At 43.1% G+C, this 13,704-nt stretch overlaps 1 protein-coding gene and 1 pseudogene across 1 annotated transcript in view; both read left to right on the forward strand.

The window, feature by feature from the left end:
• LOC126194888 (zinc finger and SCAN domain-containing protein 22-like) overlaps positions 1–13,704 on the forward strand; it is an 820,246-nt gene that overhangs the window by 41,783 nt on the left and 764,759 nt on the right. The gene's annotated exons all lie outside the window — the stretch shown is intronic.
• LOC126197359 (5S ribosomal RNA) lies at positions 375–492 on the forward strand (annotated as a pseudogene).

A 13,704-nucleotide genomic window follows, 5' to 3' on the forward strand; every position in this document is an offset into this window, starting at 1 on the left:
GTTATTTCCCTCATTGCTAGATGGAACAGTAGGGGAGAAAGACTACGTCCTTGACTGACACCCTTCTTATCCCGAGCACTTCGTTCTTGGTCTACCACTCTTATTTTTCCCTCCTTCTCGTAAATATCGTCTTTCGCTATAGTTTTCTCCTCTGTGTCCCAAAATTTCCAACATCTTGCACTGTTTCAAACCGTCCAACACTTTTATTCATATCGACAAGTCCTATGAACGCATCTTGATTTTTCTTCAGTCTTGCTTCCGTTATCAACCGCAAAGTCTGAACTGCCTCTCTGGTGCCTTTACCTTTCCTAAAGCCAAACTGATCGTCAACTGACAGATCTTCGATTTTCGTTTCCATTCTTTTTACTATTGTCGGCAACGGCCTTGCCGCAGTGGATACACCGGTTCCCGTGAGATCACCGAAGTTAAGCGCTGTCGGGCGTGGTCGGCACTTGGATGGGTGACCATCCAGGCCGTCATGCGCTATTGCTATTTTTCGGGGTGCGCTCAGACTCGTGATGCCCATTGAGGAGCTACTGGACCGAATAGTAGCGGCTTAAATCAAGGGTACCATCATAACGACCGGGAGAGAGGTGTGCTGACCCCACGCCCCTCCTATCCGCATCCTCCACTGAGGATGACACGGCGGTCGGATGGTCCCGGTAGGCCACTTGGGGCTTGAAGACGGAGAGCTAATTCTTTTTCTTGTCAGCAACTTGCCGCGCGGAGTGGCCGCGCGGTTAGAGGCGCCATGTCACGTATTACGCGGCCCTCCCGATAAAGGTTCGAGTCCTCCCTTGGGCATGGATGTGTATGTCGTTCTTAGAATAAGTTAGTCTATGGACAGATGAACCCTTAGGACTTCACACAAACACACGCATTTTTTCAGCAACTTAGCTGCGTGAGCTGTTAACCAGACTGTGCAATAAATCTCGCACTTGTCGGCTCCTACAATCTGTGTAATAATGTGCTTGATGTTTGTATAATGTTGTAAAATCTCGCATGATCAATCCGTCAGTGGAGCATCTGCCTGTCTCATCAGTATCTCCGTAAGCCACTAATGAGCGTACTTTCACAAGCCAGTAAAGATGAAGAAAGACAAGAAGAGGTACAGCTTCGCAGACACTGACTGAGGTTACCAATCTGACGTCGTCGCTGGCCTGTCCGCGACGTACTTGTTGACGGCGCTCAGCATACCGCAGTAAACAGCAGAGGCAGGAAGCGGCGCGCCCCGCGGCGAAACGTGGCGTGTAGTGCGCGGTGCCGCCCTGCCCCTAGCAGCACGGAACCACGCGGGAACCGTCAGATCCAGGCGGCGACGCCTGACGGGAAAACCTCAGAAACTGTCTCCGCTGAAGCAGCGCCAATTAGAGCACAGATCCTGCCGCCTCGGGTGACTCGTGTCGCTAATGGTTGCAAAATTACTTCCTGCTACAGTGGCTGTACCGCAACGTAAAGCAGGGTCTTTGTCGCGAAAAGCGTATTCCGCAACCAACAGGTAGTTTTCTCGCTCTTCCTGAACAGCGATTTAGGCTTCATTGCCTTTATGATTACACCAGCTTTGAAAATTTATCACTGTCACAAGATCTCTTTTTTCGGTCACTCACAATAGACTTCATCCATTAGTGGACTGCTTTTATAATGAGTCGAATTATTTATCCAACGTACAGTTATGATAACGTAAAATCAATAATTGCAATGCCACAATGAAAAGCACCTATCGCAGCAGAAAAAAAGGTGAATCTGTCCTGGTCAGAGTTAAGGATGTAAAAGAGTGTATCTATCTCTTGGACTTATCTGGTAACTTCAAGACAAATAAATCAAAATATCTTGACATATCCGCGCTTTTCATTATTATCACTACCTTCGGTACGTCATATATTGAGGTGAAAAAGGTCGCCTAATATCGTGTTGGGTCGGCTGGTGTGACCGAGCGGTTCTAGGCGCTTCAGTCTGGAACCGCGCGACCTCTACGGTCGCAGGTTCGAATCCTGCCTCGGGCATGGATGTGTGTGATGTCCTTAGGTTAGTTAGGTTTAAGTAGTTCTAAGTTCTAGGGGACTGATGACCTCAGATATTAAGTCCGATAGTGTCGGACCTCCTTTCGCCCGGTACAGTGGAGCAACTAAACGTGGCATGGACTCAACAAGGTGTTGGAAGTTCCCTGCAGCAATACTGAGTCATGCTGCCTCTATGGTCGTCCATAACTGCGGAAGTGTTGCCTGTGTAGGACTTTGTGCACGAACTGACCTCCCGACTACGTCCCGTAAATATTCGTTGGGATTCACGTCGGGCAGACTGGGTGACTCAATATTTCACTTGAATTGTCCAGAAAGATCTTCAAACCAATCACGAACAACTGTGTCCCGGTGACATGGCGCATCACGTCCATAAAAAATTCCATCACTGTTGAGGAGCATGAAGTCCATGAATGGCCGCAGTGGTTTCAAACTAACCGAGCATTAATATTTCGAGGCAATGATCGGTTCACTTGGATCAAAGGACCCGGCAATTTGTAATGGTACTTGAATTACGTAACCATTACGGCACCTCAACTCAACCTCTCGATACCAGCGATATTCTAATGTGTTCCTGTTAACATATTTCTGAGACAAAATTAAGATTTGATTTCATTTGTGATACACCGATATGTTTATATTGCAATGATATTATTCTTATGTGTATTCTTTCTTTTGTCACTATGATCTTTGACGTACTTGTAACTCTAATTTTTGGGCGCGTAAGCGATTATTAGTTAGTTGTTAGAGAGTCGGACCTTGAAAAGGTTAAGTGTTGGATGTCATGTTGGAAAGACGCATATTGTAGCCAGTTTATAAAATGTGAACTTTAACAGTGAGGAAGATGTTTTCAAGTATGTTTTGTATTGTGAAGTGATGTTTTGTGTGTTACGTGCCATTGCAACAAAAGCAATAAAAAAGAAGTGTAACTTGAATTCGGAGTCCTGATTATTTTTTTACATCACCATTGTGCTAACTTTGAAAGGTTTAATCGTCAAGAATGGTTTGTGAAGCGCATCTACAAAACTTTTGAATATAGCAGAACAAAACCTAGTCCTCTTTGCATCCGAGCTTGGAATCATCACCACCTAGATTTTCGACGATTGAGGCACGATTTTACAACGAGACCAGAGTGGGATACACGAAAAGATGAGTGCCTAGTTTATTCATTATTACATGAAATGACTTTATTAACTGTGATCTAATGACACCTGCCACATAATAACTATGTTGTTGCCCGAAAATGCAGTATTTAGCAGCGTGAGCAACACCACAATCATTTTTAAATTTTGACCTTTGTTGTGGTAGGGTTGTTAGAAATTCCATGCAAACACGGCCCGCACCGTTAGGAGCAACCACCAGCTTGCACCGTGCCTTGTTGACAACTTGTCTGTGGGGTCTGCGCCGCACTCGAAACCTGCCATCAGCTCTTACCAACTGAATTCAGAACTCATCTGACCAGGCCACGGTTTTCCAGTCTTCTAAGGTCCAACGTGGCCACGAGCCCAAGGAGAGGCGCCATAGTTGACGTCATGCTGTAAGCTGTGGCACTCTCGTCGGTCATCTGGTGCCACAGTCCATTGACGCCAAATTTAGCCACGCTTTCCTAACGGATACGTTCATCGTACGTCCGACATTGAATTCTGCAGTTATTTCACGCAATGTTGCTTGTCTGTTAGCACTGACAACTCTACGCAAAAGCTACTGCGTTGTCCGTGGTGAGAGCTAATGCCTGAAATTTATTATTCGCGGCACTCTCTTGACAATGTGGATTCCGGAATACTGAATTCCCTAACGATTTCCGAAATGGAGTGTCCCATGCTTCTAGCTGCAACTACAACTCCACGTTCAAAGGCTGTTATTTCTCGTTGTGCGGCCATAATCGCATCGGAGACCTTTTCACATGAATCACCTGAGTACAAATGACAGCTCTGCCAATGCACTGCCCCTTTATACATTGTGTACGTGGTACTCCCACCATCTTTATATGTGCCTACCCCTATCCGACGACTTTTGTCACCTCAGTGCAATGCTTCGTCATACAACATGGCATTTGTCATGTCGCGCAGTGTGACACAGTGTCTCATTAGAGTTTAGGATGCATGGATCTCCCCAGTCTGCGCTACTTCCTATTATAGATACTCCCCTACTACCTGATACTTGCTATTGTAGATGTTTCTCATTCTATACAAGCACTTAAAATTATGTCTATTTGTTCTTACAGTCGGACGGTGTGGCCGAGCGGTTCTAGGCGATTCAGTCTGGAACCACGCGACCGCTACGGTCGCAGGTTCGAATCCTGCCTCGGGCATGGATGTGTGTGATAACCTTAGGTTAGTTAGGTTTAAGTAGTTCTAACTCTAGGGGACTGATGACCTCAGAAGTTAAGTCCCATAGTGCTCAGAGGCATTTCAACCATTTTTTTATTCTTACACCCCTCCCCACACATGTTACAGGACGTCGGTTTGGGGATAAATAGTCCCCTCAGGGAAAACGTCAACCTCCTCCATCGAGAAATAAAATAACTCTTTTAGCTTCCCCACAGGAACAAATCCAACTCTAGAAATTCCATCCTCCCATCCAGATAAACTTTTTCAGCTATTACATGTATGGTCTGCAACCCTATGACATTATGTTTCGTTCACTATGGCTGGTGAATCTTCTGGATTTTCGTCACATGATCACGGACTTAAGCCTATAAATTGCACTGCAGCTAAGAGAACTCACAGCGATGGTGAAGTAGTGTTCATTCGAGAAAAACCGCGAATATTTCTATGTCAAGATATTTTCATGTGAATGTCGTGAAGCTGCCTCATAAGTCAAAGGACTAGTTGCCTTCTTTTATGTCCATAACTCTGCCCAGGACATATTCGCCTTATTTGTATTATGATAGGAGTATTTTTCATTCTGATTACAAATTTATACTATACCATAACGTTGGCATTAGACCGCCATAGCATGGCAGACGATATAAATTTTTGCTGATTCGGGCGACGACATATCCGGTACACATTTCTTTAATTTTCTTTCGAACCATGTTATATGCTTATGTCGTGGCTACTGATAAAGCTTTCACAAGACTACAGGAATACCATTAAATACATGTATCTGTGTATCTTCTTACGAATTTTTTACCGACTCGCACAAGTATGAAACATAGAAGTAGTGCATATAAAGAAACTCACAAAAAACATGTTTTTGTACGTAAAATTCGAATGAAGCTAGATTTTTAAAGCAAGTTCTCAATTTCATTTTTAGAATTCATTTTTATTCATTTGATTCACTTTATACTGTTTCTGCGGATCCAGTTCCGTAAGAACAAATTTTACGTGCTGTATTTAGCTCAATTTAAATCATCGTATCTAGACAACGGATGAAGATTTTTGGATAAAAAAATACCGTTTTTATTCGATTCATTTGTCTACCTTCGTGCAAAGTTCGAACCGACTAGTATAAGTTCAAAATCTAGAAACGGCGCGTTTCAAAATCCTCCGAAAAAACGTGTTTCCTGCGGGTAAAATCCAAACGAAGCAAGATTTTCTCAAATGGTTAAAATTGATCTTAGACCAAGGTCCGATACACCGGTGGACCAAATTTCAAGCAACAGGTTCCCTCCAGTCCGGAGTTATGTAAAGGTGACTTTATTACACGTAATATCTGAAGGAGGATGACTGTTTTTGCACTTAAAATCCGAACGGTGCCCCATAAATGCACATACAAATGCTGTCATTACCTGAGAATTAATTTCAATCCAGTTAAAATCTTTAGCAAAAGGAATTAATCAATTCGCGGAATTTTTCTGACTGAGAGCTCCGGCTCATCATTCAAACCTTGCCTAATGTAGGTAGCTCGAATGGCTATACGATTGGCCGCTAGTCCGGGATAAACCAAAAGCTTTTCTCCCCATGTTTCTAGCTGAAATAGGAGGCCCCCGTAATTCGTGATTTTGAGAGCGGCCTTTCGAACATAGTTGTTACAGAGGCACCGCACTGTAACTATACCCTTAAACACCACACGTTTCGTTTGGTGCCCACTAACTGTCAGGAACGTAGCATAAATAACTCCTTTTAAACTGAACCGTTCTCAACATGTCCTCCACAATAATTCATTGTTTTCCTCGCCATTCCATCCTGTCGCTGTGTGCGCGTCGCATAAATTTGAGTTTAGGAATTGTCGATGTGTATGCCGCCATTAGTACCGTAGCTTTGATTCACTTGTGCAACATTTGTGTCATTTTTACCACTTCAAGGATTTTTTTGAACCACGCACCGCAGAAATTTTAAACACTTTCTTTTTTTCAATCACAAGATGACAGATGTTTGAGCGTAGATAGATCTTCAGTTTGCGGTGATCTTATATGGTAGTGAGGAAAGAAGAATATGTACATGATCGATGTTCGTCGAATGTGACTTACTATTATGTGAAGGGCAACTTTTTAACCCTCAGTAAGGACATTTCAGCTGTTTGTGTCAGAAAATTAAAGAAATAGAAGAGAAATAACTAAGGAAGAAACAACAACGAAGTTTTGTAAAAGAGCCGCTGCGACAGTTTTCGTGCAAAGTAGCGAGGTATAGTAAAATAGACGGATAATGACGTCCACAATAGCTTGATCGGAGGAAATAAACCCGTGGAATACTCGCAAAATGATGATGATGGAAAGTAAAATCCAGGTGCCTCAAATGGGGTTTCTAAAGCCACTTCTAAGAAGAGAGATCAAAGTGGACATGCGATAGCAGCTGAAAATCATGTACTGAGATGCAAAGAAACGAACTGTGGCAAAAGACCCTCAGACACCCGCGAGGAAAAAGTAACTTTGGTTGACTAAATGCAAGACGGATCCGACAACACCAGATTGTACATATCGTAAGGTTTAGATTGATGGAAGAAGATATTCCGTCGACTGAGTTGGTCAACAATTAATTGCTAGATGGCAATAGGCAGCAACTTACTATGACTCAATGAAATTACGAAACCGACAGAATTGCACCAGGACTTTGGTTCTTTTTTTTTTTTTAATGGCTACCAGTTTCGGACCTTAGTTTTTTATCAAGCCATCCACTGATTGCTACAATAATGCGTATATGCTGGTCACATTGCTTCTGTTAGTGGCTAAGTACAAGGTGCTATTTCCATACGACTATCCAGGGCTCTGTGCACGCAACACTGGACTGCGTGCCCCTGTGGCCATCTCAATAGTAGAATTTCGGAGATGATAAAACGAACGTAAGGACAACACGAGCCCCAGTCCCCAGCGGGGTTCGCACCCAGGCCCCTTCGGTTAGCAATCTGCGCAGCTGCCTAGGCGGACACGTTATCTGCCTTCCAGAACTATCCAGAAACCAAATTAGCGTATCTGTGAGCGAGGCATTTTCCCTTTGTTTGGATAGGAGTGGTGAAGCGTCTAGTGCGACCGTACTCTCACTGGGGAAGCGTTTTCACTCTCCCCTCTGCACTTCCTCCTCCTCGGGGCCGGCAGCTCTTCCTTCTGGTAGCGTCCTCGCTCGTCCCTGAGTGATCTGCGTGAGAACAGACTGGGAAGCGCACAATGAGGCTAGCCTCAAGAAGCTCAGAGCGGGGCACTCCGCCATCAGCGAAAGTCTGGGAGATCTCCCACAGCACAAAGCAGGCCGGCTGACCTTGCACCCCGAAACGAGCGTTTCTCTTTCTCATTTGCTTTAATTTTTTTCCCCTATCCGCCCACTTAGCAGCAGGCGCGTGAGCCCACCTGTGTGTGTGTGTGTGTGTGTGTGTGTGTGTGTGTGTGTGTAGGAGACCAAGGAAAAGGTGTTTGTCCTCTTTGCTGCCAGCGTCGTTTCGGTCACAAAGACGTCATTATCAGGCACGGAGTATCCCACGGCGAGGGTACCCGCGCACATTAGTCACACATGAGGGACGCCTCAGGCTGGCTGCTCGTATCTCGAGATTCCTGTTCAGTCGCGACGCTCACTGCAGGTGCCTAGGGCTAGCTCATTTCTAGCTCCGGTTTATGGTGCTAAAACGTGGCGTGTGTGAAACAGGACGCGTAGTGGAAACACTTGGACTCGCCTGAACGGAGAACACATTTTCACTTTAATAGTTTGCAAGTGGAAATGAGCGATAAGAAAACGTGTTTAACCCTCGCAATACCAAGGGGGGGCGGAGGGGGAGGTTCTTTATAACTATCTTTTGAAACTTTGTTAATCTAGCAAGTTAATCTATCTTTTAAAATCTAAAAAAAATTTATTGTTGTTTTTAATGATTTCCTCTACCTGATTGTATAATTCTAAATTTTTCAGACCCAAAAATTAAAGTCTTATTAGCAGATGTCACTTTCCCCAGTGAATTTCGTATTCAATATTTTTAGTTTCAGGCTGGGCATAAGGAACCCCTCCCTTGGTAGTACACGTCACCGAATGTGTTGCTAAGCGTGTGCTAAAATATATTTTCATCTTTTAGACCCTACTGACTCATTAGCTCTTTTTAAAAAGTATGTTGTTCACATAACTCAACCAAAATTAAGGCATTAAAAAACTTTTTAGAGTGAGCGGAAAAATGGAAAATACTTTGGTATTTCTATGGTTAATGCAGATGAGTGGTATAAAAATATAATTACACAGTCGTCATGGACCCTGTCGTGAATCGATCCTAAAAAGGAAGATAAAGGATGGAAGTTCAGTCCCCGACGATGTCGACAGAGATTGACGTCAATTTAATTGTCACACCCGTGAGAAGGGAAGTTGCGTTTGAGGACGGCAGGATATTGCCCACGTCGACTTTATGGAGCCAATACTCAGTCGATTCGCTACAAATTGTCACACGTGTTGGAGTAAAAGATGTTGGCCCACTTCTTTTGGCTTTGGTTTGGGTGATTGTTTCATAGCTTTGGTTACTGATAATAACTTGACACCAGTGCCTATGAGTTTAATTTGTACACCACAGCACTGAAGATGATCACTATGTGATTGAAAATCGATTTTGCTGTTAATAAACCATCAATATTACGGCCAACGCTGACCTTCCATCTAATTTCACGTATATGGTCGTTGTGCACATAGCACTCTGTGGAGTCGCCAATCAATAATTTTTTCTGTGTTCGAACTTGAATCACACGTGTTGAAGTAAAAGACGTTGGCCCACTTCTTTTAGCTTTGGGTTTCATGAACACTGAAAAGTTTTATACATGTGTATACCGCAGAGCAAAATGATTACTTAAAATGATAACATTAATTTCTTACTTTTCAATCTCTTTCCCTTTGGTGTGATTACCCAGAATTCGTTTGTTCACTAAAGTTGTCTCTGAAAAAAGTGTGTCGGGTATCACCTGAGGCAGTACGCCCTGTGAATATCTAGGTGGGTGACATCTGAAGGATTGAAAATTCAGAGGGTACAGACGTCTAAAAAGGTAGGAGAGCGGATAGAAACTTGTCTGACAGAATAAATGACGAATAAATAGCATGAATTCGGCATAATAAACTTACTCTGAACATCCGGAGCATCGCAGATGTTCATAGGTGCTTGCAGAATGTCTTCAGAGACCTGACAATGAACAAAAGCACCGAGAGTCGTCTGTCGTCATTGCGAAAAAGCCGCGAAAACCTGTCCGATCTCCCGCGTTACGGCCGGCCACACACGGCTGTTACTCCCGCAACGTTGAAACGTGCGGACACTCTCATTCGAGGTGATGGACCAGATATACAGCAGTTTCCAAATGGAGATGAAAAACAAACAGAAAAATATCAAACGCTTTTGTTTTTGCTGAAGACAAGCTGCATATTGTGTTGTAAATTTATAGCTACCACCACACACGTCTAATAACTTCATGTGAAGTATATATCCATTTTAGTACCAAAATCACTATAAAGCGAAAATCTATATACATATCGTAGATGAACAAGATATAATGCCGCAACACGGTAATGTATGTCTTAAAAGTGTACTGTACGTAAACTAATGTAAAATATTGGTCGCTTAACAATAGCTCAATTTACAAATGTAAATACTTTTGTGCCAAAACCTCATAAAGGCCACACAAGAGGTTAACATATAACAACAATTCTTCACTAAGAAAGTTAGCAGATAAACCCACTGAAGACAGCGCAAAAAGTGCAGAAACATGTCTGGGTGAAAACAAAACTATATAACGGTGTCATGCATAAGGCGGAATTCCTCTGCAGATTTCCAGTACTGGGAAAATACTGTAAGTATGTAAGCACTGGCTTGCAACCGTCTCTCTCTCTCTCTCTCTCTCTCTCTCTCTCTTACGCACACACACACACACATACACAGACACACACACACACGCATAGCCAGCCTCTCTAGTCACGAACTAGGCCTTTCCTCTACTCAGTTTAAGAGTGTTGGTCAGTTCACTTGCCCAGGAAACAGAATGACGGATTGTCTGCATTTTTCCGGTACCGGGTGTGCCGACAAGTATAGTAGTGTCTGTAACGAGAGAGCCTGTGTGTGTGTGTGTGTGTGTGTGTGTTAGAGAGACGGGTAGAGGAGTTGCTGAAAGCCAGTGCGTGGCTGGCGCTGCCGTACGGTACGCCACATGCGGTGCCGGCTGGTACATGAAATACAGCGGCCGGGGTCAGAGGTCACTGCTGCATGGCCGCCTCCCGGGATTAGAACGCGCCCGGCTGCCCTGGGAAGCCAGATGCGGCCGCTGCGGGGGGCCGCACACCGCCGCCGCTATTCGACCACTTCGAGCTGCTTGCAGTTGGCAGCACTGAGTTCACTCTGAACGCTTTCTTTCTGCGTAGCTCACGAATCGAAACATCTGAATTCTGTCTGAAATTTCTCACCGAATGTGATCACAACAACTGCTGAATTGTATCTTCCGTGGCCGTGTTTCGAACTCATGCACAGCTGATGAACCCAGATTTTATACTGGAGAGACTCTATAAAACAAACGATATTGTCCGAACTGTATGTATTACTTCTCCAGAATGATGTTTTCACTCTGCAGCGGAGTGTGCGCTGATATGAAACTTCCTGGCAGATTAAGACTGTGTGCCAGACCGAGACTCGAACTCGGGACCTTTGCCTTTCGCGGGCAAGTGCTCTGGGTAGCTGAGATGGTGGAGCACTTGCCCGCGAAAGGCAAAGGTCCCGAGTTTGAGTCTCGGTCCGGCATACAGTCTTAATCTGCCAGGAAGTTTTGAATTACTTCTGCTTATTTTTTAATGTAATCCACTGGTCGTTCTACATTTAAGAATCTAGAAAACTGTACTTTTTGTTTCATCATTCATAGACTGGCTTGAAGCGACCCGTACCAATTCCTGTCCTGCACTAAACCCTTCATCTCAGAGGAGTACTTACACTCGAAGTCTCCAGTTATTTGCTAGATGTATTCCAGTCTCTGTCTTCCATATCAGTCTTTACCATCTACAGCTCCCTGTAGCACAATGGGAGTCATTCCCTTATGTCTTAACGGATGTCCTATCGCTTTTTCTTCTCAGTGTTCTCTACATGCTCCTCTCCTCGCCATTTCTGCCGAGGACCTCCCTATCTTACCAAGCCACCTAATTTTCAGCATCCTTCCATAGCGCCGCCTCTCAAACGCTTCGTTTCTCTCCTTTCCCAGTTTTCACTTATACGTGAGATAGTTGGAGGTACACAGTATCCTTTTTTCTCTAATTGAATGACTCACAACTGAAAGGCTATCCTCCGATCCCGCAAAGTTCATGCGAAAATAGCGACGGCCTCCGCTGAGAAGTCCTTTCACTTGCTAGCTGCTGGAACAACACCACAACGTCACGTGGGAGCTGACTGGTGTACGGCACTTTTGTTTACTTTGTCTAGGAGTTCTGGTTTTCCGTAAAGCGCGGAAGTAAACACATTGTGTTTCCTCTGTTGACCGGAAAATCCACACGTTATTCATTTTTTTGTGTCATCAGCATTCTTAATAGTACTATTGGAATTACTGTTTACACAGTAAATAGTTTTCTGAATCCCGCTTGGCAGTGTCTTAACGAATGAGGATGGTTAGATCTTATATCGCCACGGACAATATCAGCAAACTGGTTCAGTAGGACGATAAGAAAGGAAATCAGCTTGACCTTCTTAAGAGAAACGTCCCAGTATACTCCAGCAGAAATTTCGCGAGACAAGGAAAACCTCGACCTGGATGGCCAGGTGGTGATTATTCCTGTAAATTTCTCACATGGTATCTCTCACCCTTTCCTTCCATTTTTAGATCCAAATACATATTCCGCAAGCCACAGTACGGTGCGTGGCGGAGGGTACCCAGTACAACTACTAGTCATTCCTCTGGGAAGTGATGCAGCATGTTAAGTTGAATCCGTAATTTATTAGTTACATATTCCATAGATCATTTGAACGGTTCTTTTATCACCATTTTTACGGGAAATGTAAATGTATTAGTATTACTTTAGCAGTACTTTTTTAGTCCCAATCATACCTCTACACTTTAAAAAGTTATTTTTTTTTACAGGCTACTAGTTGTTAAATAAAAACTCGTTGAGGAATAGAAGGAGTTGTCCAGGAGAAACGACTTAAGGTTAGATTTAAAACTTGCTTTACTACCCGACAGATACTTTACGGTATGGGCCAAATGATAAGATTATTTTGTTGCAGTACACTGAACACCTTTCTCAACCAAAGATAGCTTCAATATGGGGTAATAAAGGTCATTTTTTTCCACTGCTGTTGTTGGTATGGACATCACTGTTCTCCTCAAACTGTAATGTGTTATTTACGACCAATCTTATTAGGGAATATATGTATTCTGCTGGTACAGTTGAAATGCTTAACTCCTTGAAGAGGTGCCTAAATCACTACCGTGAGTGAACTCAACATTGTTCTTACTGCTCCCTTTTCTCCAATCCATTTCTTTCTAAGTAATTATTCCACAAGGCAATACTGAGTGGAAATATGGAAAATATGTCTTGAGATTTATTCGTTTTGTTTCCCAGTCTAGTAATTACCAAACGAGCAAAATTAGTTGCACTTGATTGAAAAGCTCAGTTACATGGTTTCTCCAGCTAAGGTTTTTTATCAATACGTACACCCAAACATTTGAGCGTTCTCCTCTCTTCACTAACTTCTGTTCATGTGCTACATCAATTGTTGGTATGTCTCTGTTCTACAGAGATGATTATAACGTATTTTCTCAAAATTAAAGGAAAGGCAATTTTCACAGATCCAGTTAATAATTCATGAGAAACATTATTAAAAATTTTTCTCACTAACGGTATTTATTATAACATTAGTGTCGTCTAGAAAAATATGCCAACTCTGCTTGGTGTATGTTAAGTGGAAGGTCATACACCTACGTAAGAAATAGGAGAGAATCGAAAATTAAAACTTGTGGGACTCCCTTCGTGGTTTTTGCCCAGTAACTAAAATTTCTTTTTCTTTCAACATGGTTTGAATTATTCAGCGCAACATTTTTGCATTCTGTTTTTTTTTTAATTTTGTCCAAACCAATTTTGCTGAAAGCGCCAATTCCATACAACTTATGTTTTTCTAACGTGAGCTACGCACTCAGACACCTTCCCAAGATCGCAAAAAAATATGAGCTGTCGATTTTTTGTTATTTAAGTCACGTAAATGTGTAAAATACATTCTCTGTCGAGCAACCCTTCTGAAAATCCAACAGTGATGTACTATGTAAGTTATTTCTACGTCATACTCCTCTTGAGTACAGTTTCTCGAATATTTCAGAAAATGATGTCCGTAAGGA

Source organism: Schistocerca nitens, chromosome 7 (genome assembly GCF_023898315.1).
Source record: "Schistocerca nitens isolate TAMUIC-IGC-003100 chromosome 7, iqSchNite1.1, whole genome shotgun sequence".
Lineage (NCBI taxonomy): Eukaryota > Metazoa > Arthropoda > Insecta > Orthoptera > Acrididae > Schistocerca > Schistocerca nitens.